The sequence below is a fragment of the Eptesicus fuscus genome, chromosome 7 (assembly GCF_027574615.1).
Source record: "Eptesicus fuscus isolate TK198812 chromosome 7, DD_ASM_mEF_20220401, whole genome shotgun sequence".
NCBI lineage: Eukaryota > Metazoa > Chordata > Mammalia > Chiroptera > Vespertilionidae > Eptesicus > Eptesicus fuscus.
In genome coordinates, this window is record NC_072479.1 from 108,014,199 (window position 1) to 108,027,702 (window position 13,504).

The window sequence follows — 13,504 nt, forward strand, 5'->3', positions numbered from 1 at the left end:
GTGGTTCTCTCTCATCATTGATGTTTCTACTTTCTCTCCCTCTCCTTTCTTCTCTGACATCAATAAAAATATATTTAAAAAACCGGTATTTTATTTATTTTTATTAAGTAAGTAAATTCTCTATTTCTATAAACTATTTTTCTTTTTCAGTTTGATGGTAATTTTCTGAGTTTGGTGTTTTAGTATTTATCCTTCCTGGGATTTACTTCAACCCTTGGTCTCTGGGTTGATATATGTAATCAACTTTGGAAACTTTTTGGCTGTTGTCTCATTCTTCTTTCCTTTTGGCAGTCCAGTGACATCTATTTTAGATTGTTTGATTTTATCCCACAGGTGCTGAGCGTGGCTGTATTTTAAAAATTATTTTCTCTTGCCGAAACCGGTTTGGCTCAGTGGATAGAGCGTCGGTCTGCGGACTGGAGGGTCCCAGGTTCGATTCCGGTCAGGGGCATGTGCATTGGTTGCGGGCATGTCCCCAGTGGGGGATGTGTAGGAGGCAGCTGGTCGATGTTTCTCTCTCATCGATGTTTCTAGCTTTCTATCCCTCTCCCTTCCTCTCTGTAAAATATCAATAAATATATATTTAAAAAAAAATTATTTTCTCTCACTGTTTACTTGAGTATATTCTGTGTTCATTCTGTTATTAATTCTATCCAGTGACATTTAATTCCAGGTATTATATTTTTAATTTTGGCATTTCCTTTTGATTCTTTTTTCAAGTTCACATGTCTCTGCTAATTTTTCACCTGCTCATCCCTCCTGCCCTGTTTGCCCCAAAGTCCTTTAACATATTTATAATTGTGTTTTGAAGTTGTCATCTGCCAGTTGCAACATATGGTCATTTTTTGGTTCTGTAGATTGTTTTTTTCTCTTGATCGTGGGTCACATTTTTCTCCTTTGCATGTCTAGTAACTTTTTGTTGTATAATGGACAGTGGACAGTACATCCTTAGAGACTCTGTTTTAGGTTATCTTCCCTTAAAGAGTATTAACTTTCGCTAGGGCCGGCTGTTAAGTTACTGGGAGAGCATCTTGATCCTATGAAGCTTTTCGGGTGGATCTCTTTGGTTTTTGCCCTGTGTTTTAGGGCACAGCCCTCAGTTCTGGAACATGGTTTTTACTCCTAAGCCATGGCCCTTCTGGGGTTTTAATGGGAAACCCTTCTAATCTGGCAGAACAGAAAATCCACAATTTGTCACCCAGTGTTGGACAACTGTTGAAATCTTTACTTATCTCTTTCACCTCACAACAGCTGCTTTCTGCCTGGTCGGGTGTGTGTGGGTTTGTGTGTATCTCGCTCTTTCTCAGCTTTATTGAGGTATAATTGACCAATAAAATTGTAAGATATTTAAAGTACATCATAATTTTATATACATGTACATACATCATGAAAGGATTCTTCCCATCTAGTTAATTATATCCATCACCTCACATATTTTGTGTGTGTGTGAGAACATAGAAGTTGTACCTGCTTAGCAAATTTCGGTTTTACAACACAGTGTCATCAGCTACAGTCCCCGTTTGGTCCTCAGACCACGTTCATCTCATAGTTGAAGGTTTGCACCTTCAACAAGCTCTTTACCCCCCCCACCCCCACCCCACCCCTGGCAGCCACTCCCTGCTCTGTTTCTCTGAGTTTGACTTCTTTTCTTTTAGATTTCTTGGCATCTCATCTAACCGTGTGCAGCTCAGGAGTCAGCTAAGGATTTGGGAGGAATTTTAATGAAGATTTTGGGGCTTTTTCCCTTTTTTTGTTGCTGTTGTTAATCCTCACCCAAGATTATTTTCTCCACTGATTTTCAGAGAGAGTAGAAGGGAAAAGGAGAGGGGGGTGGAGAGAGAGAGAGAGAGAGAAACATTAATGGAGAGAGACAACCCAAATATGTGTCCTTGACTGGGATCGAACTTGTGTGGGTCGGTGCTCGAACCACTGACCAACACTGGCCAGGGTGGGATTTTCCCTTCTTTGTTCAATTTCCCCTTCAGTTTTTAGCCATTCTGTAGCCCAGAGGTCATTCTATATGACCTCTGGCGTTTTTCCCGCAGTAGTGTGCTGTGTAAGCGTGGTCTAACCTAAGCACTGCTGCCCCCCTCTGTGAGCAGTGGGAGTGCCCTCAGTGTCCAGCTCATATTTCTGTTTCCTTCTTCCCATGATTCTGGGGACAGTAAGAGCAGACAGTTCCTTGAGGAAGCTTTGCTGTGAACAGGGATTGGAGAAGTGTCTGTGGGGGCAGGGTGTGTGAGTGTGGGCCTGGAGATTCCTGCGGGAGAAGCACCAGGGGCAGCATTGGAAGGTGTGAGGGGAGGGGCCTGCAGCGTGGGGGCGGGGCTGGCCTTTGGGAGCCCAGGACCCTTTTCCATCATAGCAGGAGGGGAGGCAGGGAATAGGAGAGATCCCAGTTGAGACCTTTTCCTTTTTCTATGAATTCAGGGGGTATGCATGCTGGAGGGTGAAGGAAAGAGTAGGAGGAATAACATGGTGGTGATATTAGTTATCTATTGCAACAGACCATCCCAGTGATGAGTGGCTTAAAACAACCATCTTGGTTTCCGGTCATGTGTCTGTGGGTTCAGCCAGATGGCTCCTCTCCACTTCCGTATGTGATCGGGGCCTTGGCCGGGTGTGCAGGCCTCTGCAGGGCCTTGGCACCCTAGGGAGGCCCGCCGGGCCTTCACACTGGCCACCAGAGTCCAAGAGGCTGAGTTGGAGCTGTGAAGCCTCTTGAAGCTGAGGCTCCGAACTGCACCTGGTCCTCTGATCGTGCCCCTTGCGGGGGCTGCAGCAGGCCCAGGAGCCCAGGATGGGCAGGTAGACGTCACTTCTTGCTGAAGGCAGCTGTACATATCTGACATTTGTCGCAATTGTCTTAAGAGACAGCAACTAGCTCCCTCTTGAGGTGGTGGCCATTAATTTAAAATGAGTGAAACTTAAGCCAGGTTTCCTCAGGGAAGCCTTCTCTGACCAACAACACTCACTGGGCACTTCCTGTTTGCCAGGCAGGTGCTGAGCATTTGATAGATTATCTTGTTTCATTTCGCATTGACCCTTGGAGGTATATACTTCCGTCATCCGCGTTTTACAGTTGGGGAGACGGAGACACAGAGTTTAAGAAACTTGGGTCAGTAAGTGGTGGGGCTGAGCGTCCAGCCAGGCAGTTGCACCTGGAGTTGAGGTTCAGCCACCAGGCCAGCACCTTGTAGAAGTCACGTCTCCACTCCATGTGCGTTGTGAGAGCTAATGTACCCCAGGCACTCCGGGTCAGGCCTGCTTCCAAGCACAGGACTTAGCCTCAGTCAGTCCTTCTACCCACCCTAGGAGGTCAGCATTTTTAGCCCTGTCTTCAGAGAGGCCCACGGCACAGGAACTGGGTGGTCTGTCCTCAGGACTGGAGGATAGGCTGCTCCGGGCTTGTGCGCCTGCCCGCCATCTCCCTCCCAGTGGGCTGCGGTGGAGGCCTGGGACCTGTCTTCTCCGCTCGAGGTCAGCTCTTTGGGGCAGGCTCTGTTTGTCCATTCGCTCTTTCCGTGCCCCTGGGCTGCTGGTGACAGTCACACCTTTTGGAGCTCCTCTTCAGGAATTGACTTCCATCTGTCAGCCCACTGACTGCTTCATGTTTTCTCATCCTAAAATCCACCCTCTTAAAGTGTACAATTCAGTAACTTTTGGTGTATTTACAAGTTTGTGCAGCCATCACCACTAACTCCAGAACATTTTGTCACCCCACCAAGAAACCATGGCTCCATTGTGAAGGCCTGCACCTCTCTCCCAGCCACATGTCCCCTCGGGACTGTGAGACCCTGCGCTGTCCCTTTCTTGGCTCTGCCGGGGCCTCCCTGCACCGTGCAGCCAGGGCAGGACCTTCCTGTGACCTCTCTCCACCTTCATCCCTCCTTCTGCACCGTTTGGGTACCTCCCTTTCCTCTTTATCGACTGGGCCAGAATCTGGGGTCAGGTGGAGATGGAGAACATGGACTTTGCTGAGCCAGCCTGGATTCAAGTTCTAGAACTGACATTTATTAACCTTGTGACCTGGGCCCGTCCCAGGACTTTGCCCTGTGGACGGGGCTGTGGTGAGCTGCCTTTTCCACCAGCTGCACCGGACTGGTGCGCGGGTGTAGCACTCTGGAGTATGTGTCTAATCTTTGGTTGACTCTGGTCGGCTGGACTGGGAGGTGTATTTCCTGTCACTCAGCAGTTTGCCTACCAAATTCAAATGAAAGCTGCCTGTGTCAGTATAGACAATTTCCTAAAATTCAAAGTTGATCTTAAACCACTAGGAGAGCACGTGTGTGTTATAAAGGTATATTCTTTTTTTAAAGTATTTTTATTGATTTCAGAGAGGCAGAGAGAGATAGAAACATCCATGATGAGAGAAAATCACTGATCAGCTGCCTCCTGCACGCCCCCTGTTGGGGATTGAGCCTGGGACCCTTCAGTCCGCAGGCCTATGCTCTATCCACTGAGCCAAACCAGCTAGGGCTAAAAGTATATTCTTAAAACAGTGCATTACTTATAAACACATGAGCAGGGAAAGAATGCAATTATGATGCTGCAAGTTAATGATTACCTTTGAGGAGGAAGGGAGTGGAATGGTTGTCAGTTTCTCAATGTATTAGAAATGTGTGGTTTTTAAAAATAGGCATATGTGAACAGTTCTTAACATTTATTAAATCTCAACATATGGGTCTTTTTCCTACTCTTCTGTGGATCTTTTTGTATTTTTAAGTTTTTTCATAATTTAAAATAAATGAAAACATTTAAAACCAGATTATTATAATGTGATTTTCTAAAAGATGTGTAAACAGACTTGTGTGAATCCTGAGGAAGACTCAGGAAAGCTCAACGTGAGTGTTGTGGTTGAACTTTGGATTGAAGCGCTGGCAGGACTTTGCCAAGTAGGGAGGCGGGAGGAGGGGCGCCCGAGGCAGGGGCCAGGGCAGAGTCAGCTCTGAGATCCTCCGCTTGTTTAGGAAGCGGTAAGTGTCGTGTGGTCAGAGAGAGGGTGGGAGGAGGAAACAGCCACGTCTGTGTCCTGTGGAGGTCCCACTCCGGGGCCTCGGGTAGCGGCTGACAGGAGGAGTGCACTGTGTTCTTGGTCCCCTTTCCCTCTTTCCTGCCTCTTTTGGGATTGAGTATTTTTATGATTCTGTTTGGGTCTTTGTGTATCTTTCCTGTCTCCATTTAACATGTCTAATCTTTCCTCTAGGTTTTTGAAGATATGGAATACAGTTAGGAAACTGTTTAAATGTCTCTGTTAATTCTATCATCTGTGTCATTTCTGGGTTGGTTTTGATTGATTTTTCTCTTCATTATAGTTCATGTTTTCCTGCTTCCTTGTATGCCTGGTAATCCCTCCCTCCCTCCCTCCCTCCCTCCCTTCCTCTCCTTCCTTCCTTCCTTCCTTCCTTCCTTCCTTCCTTCCTTCCTTCCTTCCTTTCTTCCTTCCTTGTTGAAAACTCTTCCATATATTTTACCCTTTAATTTTTTTTTAGTTGTTGCAGGTGGGAAGGTAAATTTGCTCCCTGTAGCAAAAATATCAAAAACAGGTTTTAGAATGAAGGTATAAGGTGGCTTTTAAAATAGCCATGGACCTAGGAGAATGCTGACCCCGTTCTGGTGGAGAGAGAGTAGAGGCGGCCTTTTCTTGGGTGGTCATCAGGGAATGCATGTGTCTAGCTAGGGAAGGAAATGCTGAAGACTAGTTTCCAGTGGTAAATCATGACTTGCATGCAAGTGCAAAGTGAGCTGTCCGGGCTCAGGTGTCCATGTTTTTGCTGGAGACTTGGAGTCAGTCATTTCATCAGACAGTGCTGGTCGCCAGACTTGGAAATGGTATGTAGAGGTCCCTGTTGGAGCACTTTTATTTTTATTTATTTATTTATTTATTTATTTATTTGTTTGTTTTTTATTTATTTATTTATTTATTTTTTTCTTAAATTTCTTTATTGATTAAGGTGTCACATATTTGTCCTCATCCCCCCATTCCCATCCCACACCCCTCCCCACGGATGCCCCAACCCCCTGTTGAACTTAACCATTGGATAGGCTCATATGCATGCACACAAGTCCTTTGGTTGATCTCTCCCCCCTCCCCCCACCCTCCCCTATCCTCCCTCTGAGGCCTGATAGTCCAATCGATGCCTCCTTGTTTCTGGTTCTGTTCTTGTTCCTCAGTCTATGTTGTTCATCATTTCCCCTAGATGAGCGAGATCATGTGTCACTAGAGATATACTTATAAGAACTGAATGTGAGACGAGCAATAATAGTTATGCTGACAGGCAAATGAATCAGTCTGTAGTGAGTTTCTTTCTGGACCAACAGTTCTTTTGAGACCCAATTTCAATGTCCACCGGTTCCTTATGTGTACATGTCAGCACTGACCCCTCAGCTCTGGATGGTGGACAAATGGTGGTAACGGAGGTTGTTGGAGCACTTTTAGATGCTTCTAGACGTTGTGATGGGTTATCAGTCACCTTGTGACCAGGAATATGCTGCTTTTTTATTTTTAAATATATTTTATTGATTTTTTACAGAGAGGAAGGGAAAGAGTTAGAAACATCGATGAGAGAGAAACATCAATCAGCTGCCTCCTGCACACCCCCCACTGGGGATGTGCCTGCCCGCAACCAAGGTACATGCCCTTGACTGGGATCGAACCTGGGACCCTTCAGTCTGCAGGCCGACGCTCTATCCACTTAGCCAAACCCGTCAGGTTTTTTTTTTTTTTTTTTGAGAGAGGGAGAGAAAGGGAAATAGAGGGGCTGAGGGGAGAGAGAAACATAGTTTTGTTCCACTTATTTATGCATTCATTGGCTGATTCTTTAAAAAATATATATATTTTTATTTATTTCAGAAAGGAAGGGAGAGGAAGAGAAAAAGAGAAACATCAATGATGAGAATCCTTGATCGGCTGCCTGAAGTCCATAACCTGGGCATATGCCCTGACTGGGTCGAACTGTGACCTCCTGATTCATAGTTCGACACTCAACCACTGAGCCATGTCGGCCTCATTGGCTGTTTCTTGAATGTGCCTGACTGGGATTGAACTGGCAACCTTCGTATATTGGAACGATGTTCTAACCCAGTGATCGGCAAACTCATTAGTCAACAGAGCCAAATATCAACAGTACAACGATTGAAATTTCTTTTGAGAGCCAAATTTTTTAAACTTAAACTATATAGGTAGGTACATTGTTATTAACTTAATTAGGGTACTCCTAAGCTGGCCTTTGCTAAAAACTCAAGGGGCCACTGTTCTAACCAATTGAGCTATCCAGCCAGGGCAGGAATATTCATTTCTTGAGATAGTGTGAAGTTACTAAACTGACCCCAGTCGGTTTGGCTCAGTGGATAGAGAGTCGGCCTGTGAACCAAAGGGTCCCAGGTTTGCAGGCTCCTCCCTGGCCCAGGCCCTGGTTAGGGCTCGACTAACCTATGTGTTTCTCTCACTTCAATATTTCTCTCTGTCTTTCCCTCTCTCTAAAAATCAATGGAAAAATATCCTCAGGTGAGGATAAAAATAGGTAAATACATAAAGTTACTAAAGTGGACAACTCCATAGAGATCCTTCCCACATCTTTGAAATCTGTGTGTGACATTCCAACAAATGAGCTCATTAACCAGACATGGGATTGGGTGTCTGCCATCAGCACCAGGCTCTCTAACACAAATAGAGGCAATGGAGTTTTCATTCCTTCATCCTGAAATGTTCTGATAATTTGAATACTAAGTAAAGATACTGATTTTTGCTTTCCTTTTATCTGCCATTTTGGTAATTTACTTTATAAAAGCAGAACTTAAAATAGTTTTTTCCTTTTTATTTTTCAGGTGAAGCGATTATCAATCTTATACTGAATGAAAAAATTTTTCTTAAAGTTGCATATACTCCAAGAAAAACCCCCAAATGTTTTTATATTTTGCCTGAATACAAAATTTAAACAAGAAGTTTCCACAGAAGGTAGGATGGTTTTCCTTTTTTATTCTGCGTTACTGTATAATTTGTGCAAATATATTGTATAAATTTCTGACAGCAGAAATTTAGTTTTGAAGGGTGTGTATAGTCTATTGTCTTTTGGTTGTTTTTTGATCCTCCTGAGTTTAGTTTTGAGGAGCTGTATTGTGGAAAAGTTACTTGGTCTCTCCAAACTGAAGTGTAATCCAAATAAAATGGGGACAGCCATGCACGTGTAGTGAGGTACACGTGAGCTAGAGCCCACACACGGTCATGGGTACCGTCCAGAACACACTGTCCATGTGGAGGACGAAAAAGGGAGGGAAGGCCTGGCTGGCGTGGCTCAGTGGTTGGTTGAGTGTCGACCTAAGAACCAGAAAGTCACAGTTTGATACCCGGTCAGGGCACATGCCTGGATTGCGGGTTCAATCCCTGGCATGGGGTGTGCAGGAGGCAGCCAATTCTCTCTCATAATTGATGTTTCTCTCTCTCTCTCTCTCTCTCTCTCTCTCTCTCTCTCTCTCTCTCTCTCTCTCCCCCTTCCTCTCTGAAATAAATAAAAATATATTTTGAAGAAAAAGGGAGGGAGGGACTCCTGTGTCCTCAATATTGGGTGCTCCTAAAAAGCTCTCCCATTGCACTCCTCCAATTAGATGCTGGATAAATCACAGTAAATATGTTTTTTTGTGATCACTTTGGTGCACTAAAAATTAAGATACTGCTCTAAAGTGTATCTGACGCGCACTGACCACCAGGGGTCAGACACTACGATCGATAGGTTAGCTTGCTGCTGGGATCCCGCCAATCGGGACTGGGCGAGACGGGCCAGACATGCCCTGAAACCCTTCCACGCTCCCTCCCCAGCCCCAATCATGCACCGGTGGGGGGCCTCTAGTGTATCTATATATATAAAACCATAATATGCAAATAGACCAAACGATGGAACAGCTGAACAATCGGTCGCTATGATGTGTGCTGACCATTGGGGTGCATGCAGAACATGGTGGGTGTCAGCAGCAGGCAGAACATGGTGGGCGTCGGCTGTGGTGGGATGGTGGAGTAGGTGAGCAAGGACGCCAGACCAAGGCGGGGTGCTGGTCGCTGTCATTGGGGCGAACCTCTGGTGGTTACTGAAAATTCTTTGCTCCTGCACGCCATGGTTTCACCCAGTGCTTGCACCCTCTGCCAGCACCCAGCGCTGGCCCCAATCGCTCCGCGCAGTCAGCAGGTGCGAGTGGGGCCAGCGCCATCAGCAGGAGCAGTTGTGGCGGAGACCAGGGGCCGTGGCGGGAGGGGCTGGGTGGAGGCGCGGAGGATGGGCCAAGACCTGCCCTTGTGCCCACCTCAGCCTCTTGGCCCACAGTTCCTTTCAAGGTGCATGAATTCATGCACTGGGCCCCTAGTAATAATATATGAAATATTTGAAGAAATACATATAGAATAAAAATTAGTAATGCAAAACAAAGTATCAAAGTGATCTAAGTAGAACTTTCAGAAATGAAAAGAAGTTGAAATAAAAAAACTCAAGGGGGTCAATGGGAGAAAAAAAGGCATATGTAATACTTTCAGCAATTAAGAATTACTAAAAAAACAAAGAAAATTCAATATATGTGGAGTAGACACATTAAACAAGACAGAATTGTGAACTGGAGTATATAAATGAAGAAGTTACACAGTGTGCAGCCCTGAGAGATGGGAGATGGAAAATGAGAATAAGAGAAAGTGGAGGGTAGAATAATAATGTGTGGTAAGTGTGTAGTTGGCCTCCCAGAATGGAAGCACACTGTGTCCCAAGCAGTATAAATAAAAAGAAACACATACCCATGCATTGGAATCGTATAGCATGAAAGACAAAAGGATCTTCAGTCCACAGGCCAACCCTCTATCCACTGAGCCAAACCAGCTAGGGCGATTTCTTCTTTTCACTTCTTTTAATTTTATTTGTGTGTGTTTTTGTTAATCCTCACCCAAGGATATTTTTTTCATTTATTTTTTTAGAGTGGAAGGGAGGGGGGGGAGAGACAGAGAGCGTAACCTCGATGGGAGAGAGGCACATTGATTGGTTGCCTCCAGCATGTGCCCTGCCTGGGGCCAGGGTCGAGCTTGCAACTGAGGTACGGATCCTTGACCGGAATCGAACCTGGGACCCTTCAGTCCATGGGCCAACGCTCCAACTACTGAGTCAAACCAGCTAGGGCTTCACTTCTGATTTTGGATTTTTATTCATGTTTCAATTAGGCCATTTTTGGGGTCTCTCCCCCAGTTCAGACGTGGTCTCATTTGTTAATTAGTCGATGGTACAAATATTCACTGCTCACCATGGACTTGCATTACCATTTTTTCCAAGCCACATAGAATTCCAGTCTGTGCTGGTAAGAGTGTGACCACTGCTCTTTGGGAGGGTAAGAAAGCCTCCTGGGTGTAGGGTTTGTTGATTACTAGTGCAAACACTTCCTTCATGTGGGATTCAAGCTCCGGTGTGATGCCACTGCGCTGGGCTTGGGGGAGGCACACACTCAGCTCTGCGAGCCGTGCCCGCCGCCCAGCACCACCGAGCTGTTCTCTGCAGCAGGTGACCTCTCTTTCCTCCTCTCCTTTGCAGTCAGGATCTGGGGGCACCACGTGTGGCCACTCTTCAGGCTCTTAGGTGGGTAACTCAGTCTCTCAGCAGTTCCAAGAGTCAGGGATGCTCACTGTTCCCGGTTCACAGGTGCAGAAACCAAAGTACGAGGGTCACATAACTGGCTTCAGGCCACACAGCCGATCCAGGACTTGGATTGTAAACCTTTAGATTCTAATTTCTCTTAGCAACAGTCTGTGCCTCCGTGTTCTTTTGTGAAGGGCTCGTTTGGAACTATAGGACCATGTGGCAGCATTTCTCTTTGGGACCTACCTTCAGTCTGATATCATGCTGACCAGAACAAGTAAATAGAGATGTGGAACTTCAGGCTCCTTTCGGTGGCTGTTGAATAGGCCTCTGGAAGATGCTGGTGATACTTTGCTAGGCACTCCAGAGAGCCTGGCGCGCGGAGGCGTTGTCAGGGTGTGGCAGGAGTCCTGGCATCTCACGTGTTGGTGCGGGGCCTGCAGTCTCATGACTGGACCTGATGGGTGGGGATGCCGTGGATGTGTCACCTGGGAAGGAGAGCGAGAGCTCCCTGCGGGTGGGACAGCTGAGGTGCCAGCGCTCCATTGGGCAGTGTGTGGTGCTGGGAAGGGTGCTGGGAAGTGAGGAGCGGTTGGAGAAGGAGTGCAGTTTTCTGAGAGCATTCCTTTGACATTGAATTAGCTACAGTGCCATTGGGATGAACTTTTAAAGGAAGCCACAGATGCGATCAGTATTTCTTAAAATGCATAGATAACTGATGGAAGCGGAAATGTCCTTATACAGGGATTTTTGACTTAATGGCATAGCACAATGTGCTGATGTGAGCTCAGTAGCTATGGTCTAAGTTAATGGTTGTAAGAGTAACCTAGTTTTATTTCATGTGTCATGTGGTGGTAAAATAATAGAGGTCCTCAAATGCTGGTCTGTAATATGGGTGAAATGAACAAAATAAATGTAATGAGGTGAGTTTTTCTTAAAATGATATTTTTGGAAAGTGAGACATTATCTTTAATCCTGAAATGATGGCTTTCCTTTTTTGATATTTGAAAGTCATTATTTTCTGAAATGAAGGTAATTGTAGAGGATAGTTTTTTCCCCCCTTTCTTTTCCTTTTCTCTTTTGTGTCTCTTTTTTTCTCTCTCTCTTTATCTGCAGCCGGTCCTCGAACCCGGCACTGCTCTGTCAGTCACGCTCACGTCACACTCTCAGTCCTCTGTCGCCATCTCACCGTCCTCACAGCCTCGTCACAGGGTGGGCTCCGTCTCCAGAAACCCCTCTCTCTGCTCCTCTGCAAGCACCGCCTCATCACTCAGCTCTGTCCTGAGTTTGCAGCGATTCCGCCCGTCCTCAGGCTCCACTTCCTGCTGCTCCTCCTGTGCAGGCACTTCCTCTCGGAGGTCTGGAGCCCTCAGATCGGCCACGAGGGCTGGATCGGCTTCTCCCCGACTCCTGTGAATGCCTCCCAGGAATCACTGAGGGTCTCAGTGGCAGCGAGGGCGGGGAGACCTTTTCCATTGATTTTGCCCCGATCCATCAGGAACCACCACGGCAGCGATAGCTCATAACTGTGGTTCTTCTTCACAAGGAGACTTGGGAGTCCAAGTTAGTCCTTGACCCAAGAGCGGCAGAAAGGCATGAAAACAGCGTTCCTCTGGCCCCTCCCCACCAGCGCTCGTGGTGACCAGGCGCCTTGTCGCGAGCGGTAGGTTACGAAGAGCCCTGTTTTCTGAGCAGTCGGTCTGCACGGGCTCACACTGTCCAGTGAGCCGTGTGGCACATTCAGACACAGGTGGAGCAGATGGAGCCTCACTCCCACGGGCCTGGATTTTCTAAATGGGAAGTGAGCACTGGCTCCAGCTTAAAGTCACAGCTGCATGAGCTCCTAGCAAGAGCCGCCTGTCCTGTGAGGCCAGGCGCGGACCTCCTCTCAGCTGTGAACGTCCCGGGTGGCGGCTCCTTCCCAACAGAGGCCTGTCCTCCACCCTCGGAGGCTGGTAGGAACCTGCTGAGTGGCCCCTCCACGAGGCACCCGAGCGGCCCTTCTGCACAACTCGCTGCAGCTCAGCACCTGCTGCCTCCCGGCACCTCCTCCAGCTCACGACCAGCCTCCACACGTTCCTTCCGCAGCCTCCTCCCCTCTCAGCCTCACAGGGTGGGAGAGAGTCGGGCCTGGCCCTGGAGTAGGCTTTGGCTGGAGGGAGCCCTGGCTGTGTGGCCCTCTACCCAGAGCACGGACCCTGTCTCCTCACCAGCAATATGTTGTTCCCTCTTATCACGCGTGTTCGCTGGAGCAGCACTTTAATTTCCTTCCAGAACTTCTTGGCGTTCACAGCATGCTCGCTGTTTGGCGTGAGAGGCCTTGCTCTCAGCTTCTCTTGGCGTTGGACAGGCCTCCCCGAGCTGGTCGTTTCTGCTTTTGATTTAAATGAGAGGTGCTATTTAGGAAGTCCCAAAATGATTAGAAAATTAAGCATTATGTTTTAAAATGTAAGTCAAAAAAATCACAAGGATCATTATAAATATAAAAATCTGCGGGATGCAGCTAAAAGCAGTGCTCGAAAGAAACTTTGTAGCTTTAAATGCTTATAAATGAGAAAGATCTAAAAAATCAATGATCTGACCAGGCCAGTGAGGTCCCTGGTTCAATTCCTGGTCAGGGCACATGCCCGGGTTGTGGGCTTGATCCCCAGTATGGGGAGTGCAGGAGGCAGCCGATCAGTGATTTTCTCTCATCATTGGTATTTCTCTCTCTCTCCCTTACTCTCTGAAATCAATTAAAAAAATATATTTAATAAAAGAAATAAGAAAACATTAAAAAATATTTTATTGATTTTTTTACAGAGAGGAAGGGAGAGGCATAGAGAGTTAGAAACATCGATGAGAGAGGAGCATCGATCAGTTGCCTCCTGCACACCCCCTACTGGGAATGTGCCCGCAACCAAGGT

General features: G+C 46.7%; 1 protein-coding gene across 6 annotated transcripts in view; it reads left to right on the forward strand.

Moving 5' to 3' along the window:
* Nucleotides 1–13,504, forward strand: part of PPP6R2 (protein phosphatase 6 regulatory subunit 2) — a 50,614-nt gene that overhangs the window by 9,970 nt on the left and 27,140 nt on the right. For 3 of the 6 annotated variants that reach the window (XM_054719680.1, XM_054719677.1, XM_028131020.2), the window contains one exon: nt 7,828–7,957. The exons of 1 other annotated variant lie outside the window; for it this stretch is intronic. The gene's annotated coding sequence lies outside the window, so the exon portion shown is untranslated. Of the gene's footprint in view, nt 1–6,853; nt 7,183–7,827; nt 7,958–10,802; nt 10,876–13,504 lie in introns of those variants that run through there. 2 more of the 6 variants (XM_054719676.1, XM_054719678.1) reach the window with 2 other exon arrangements.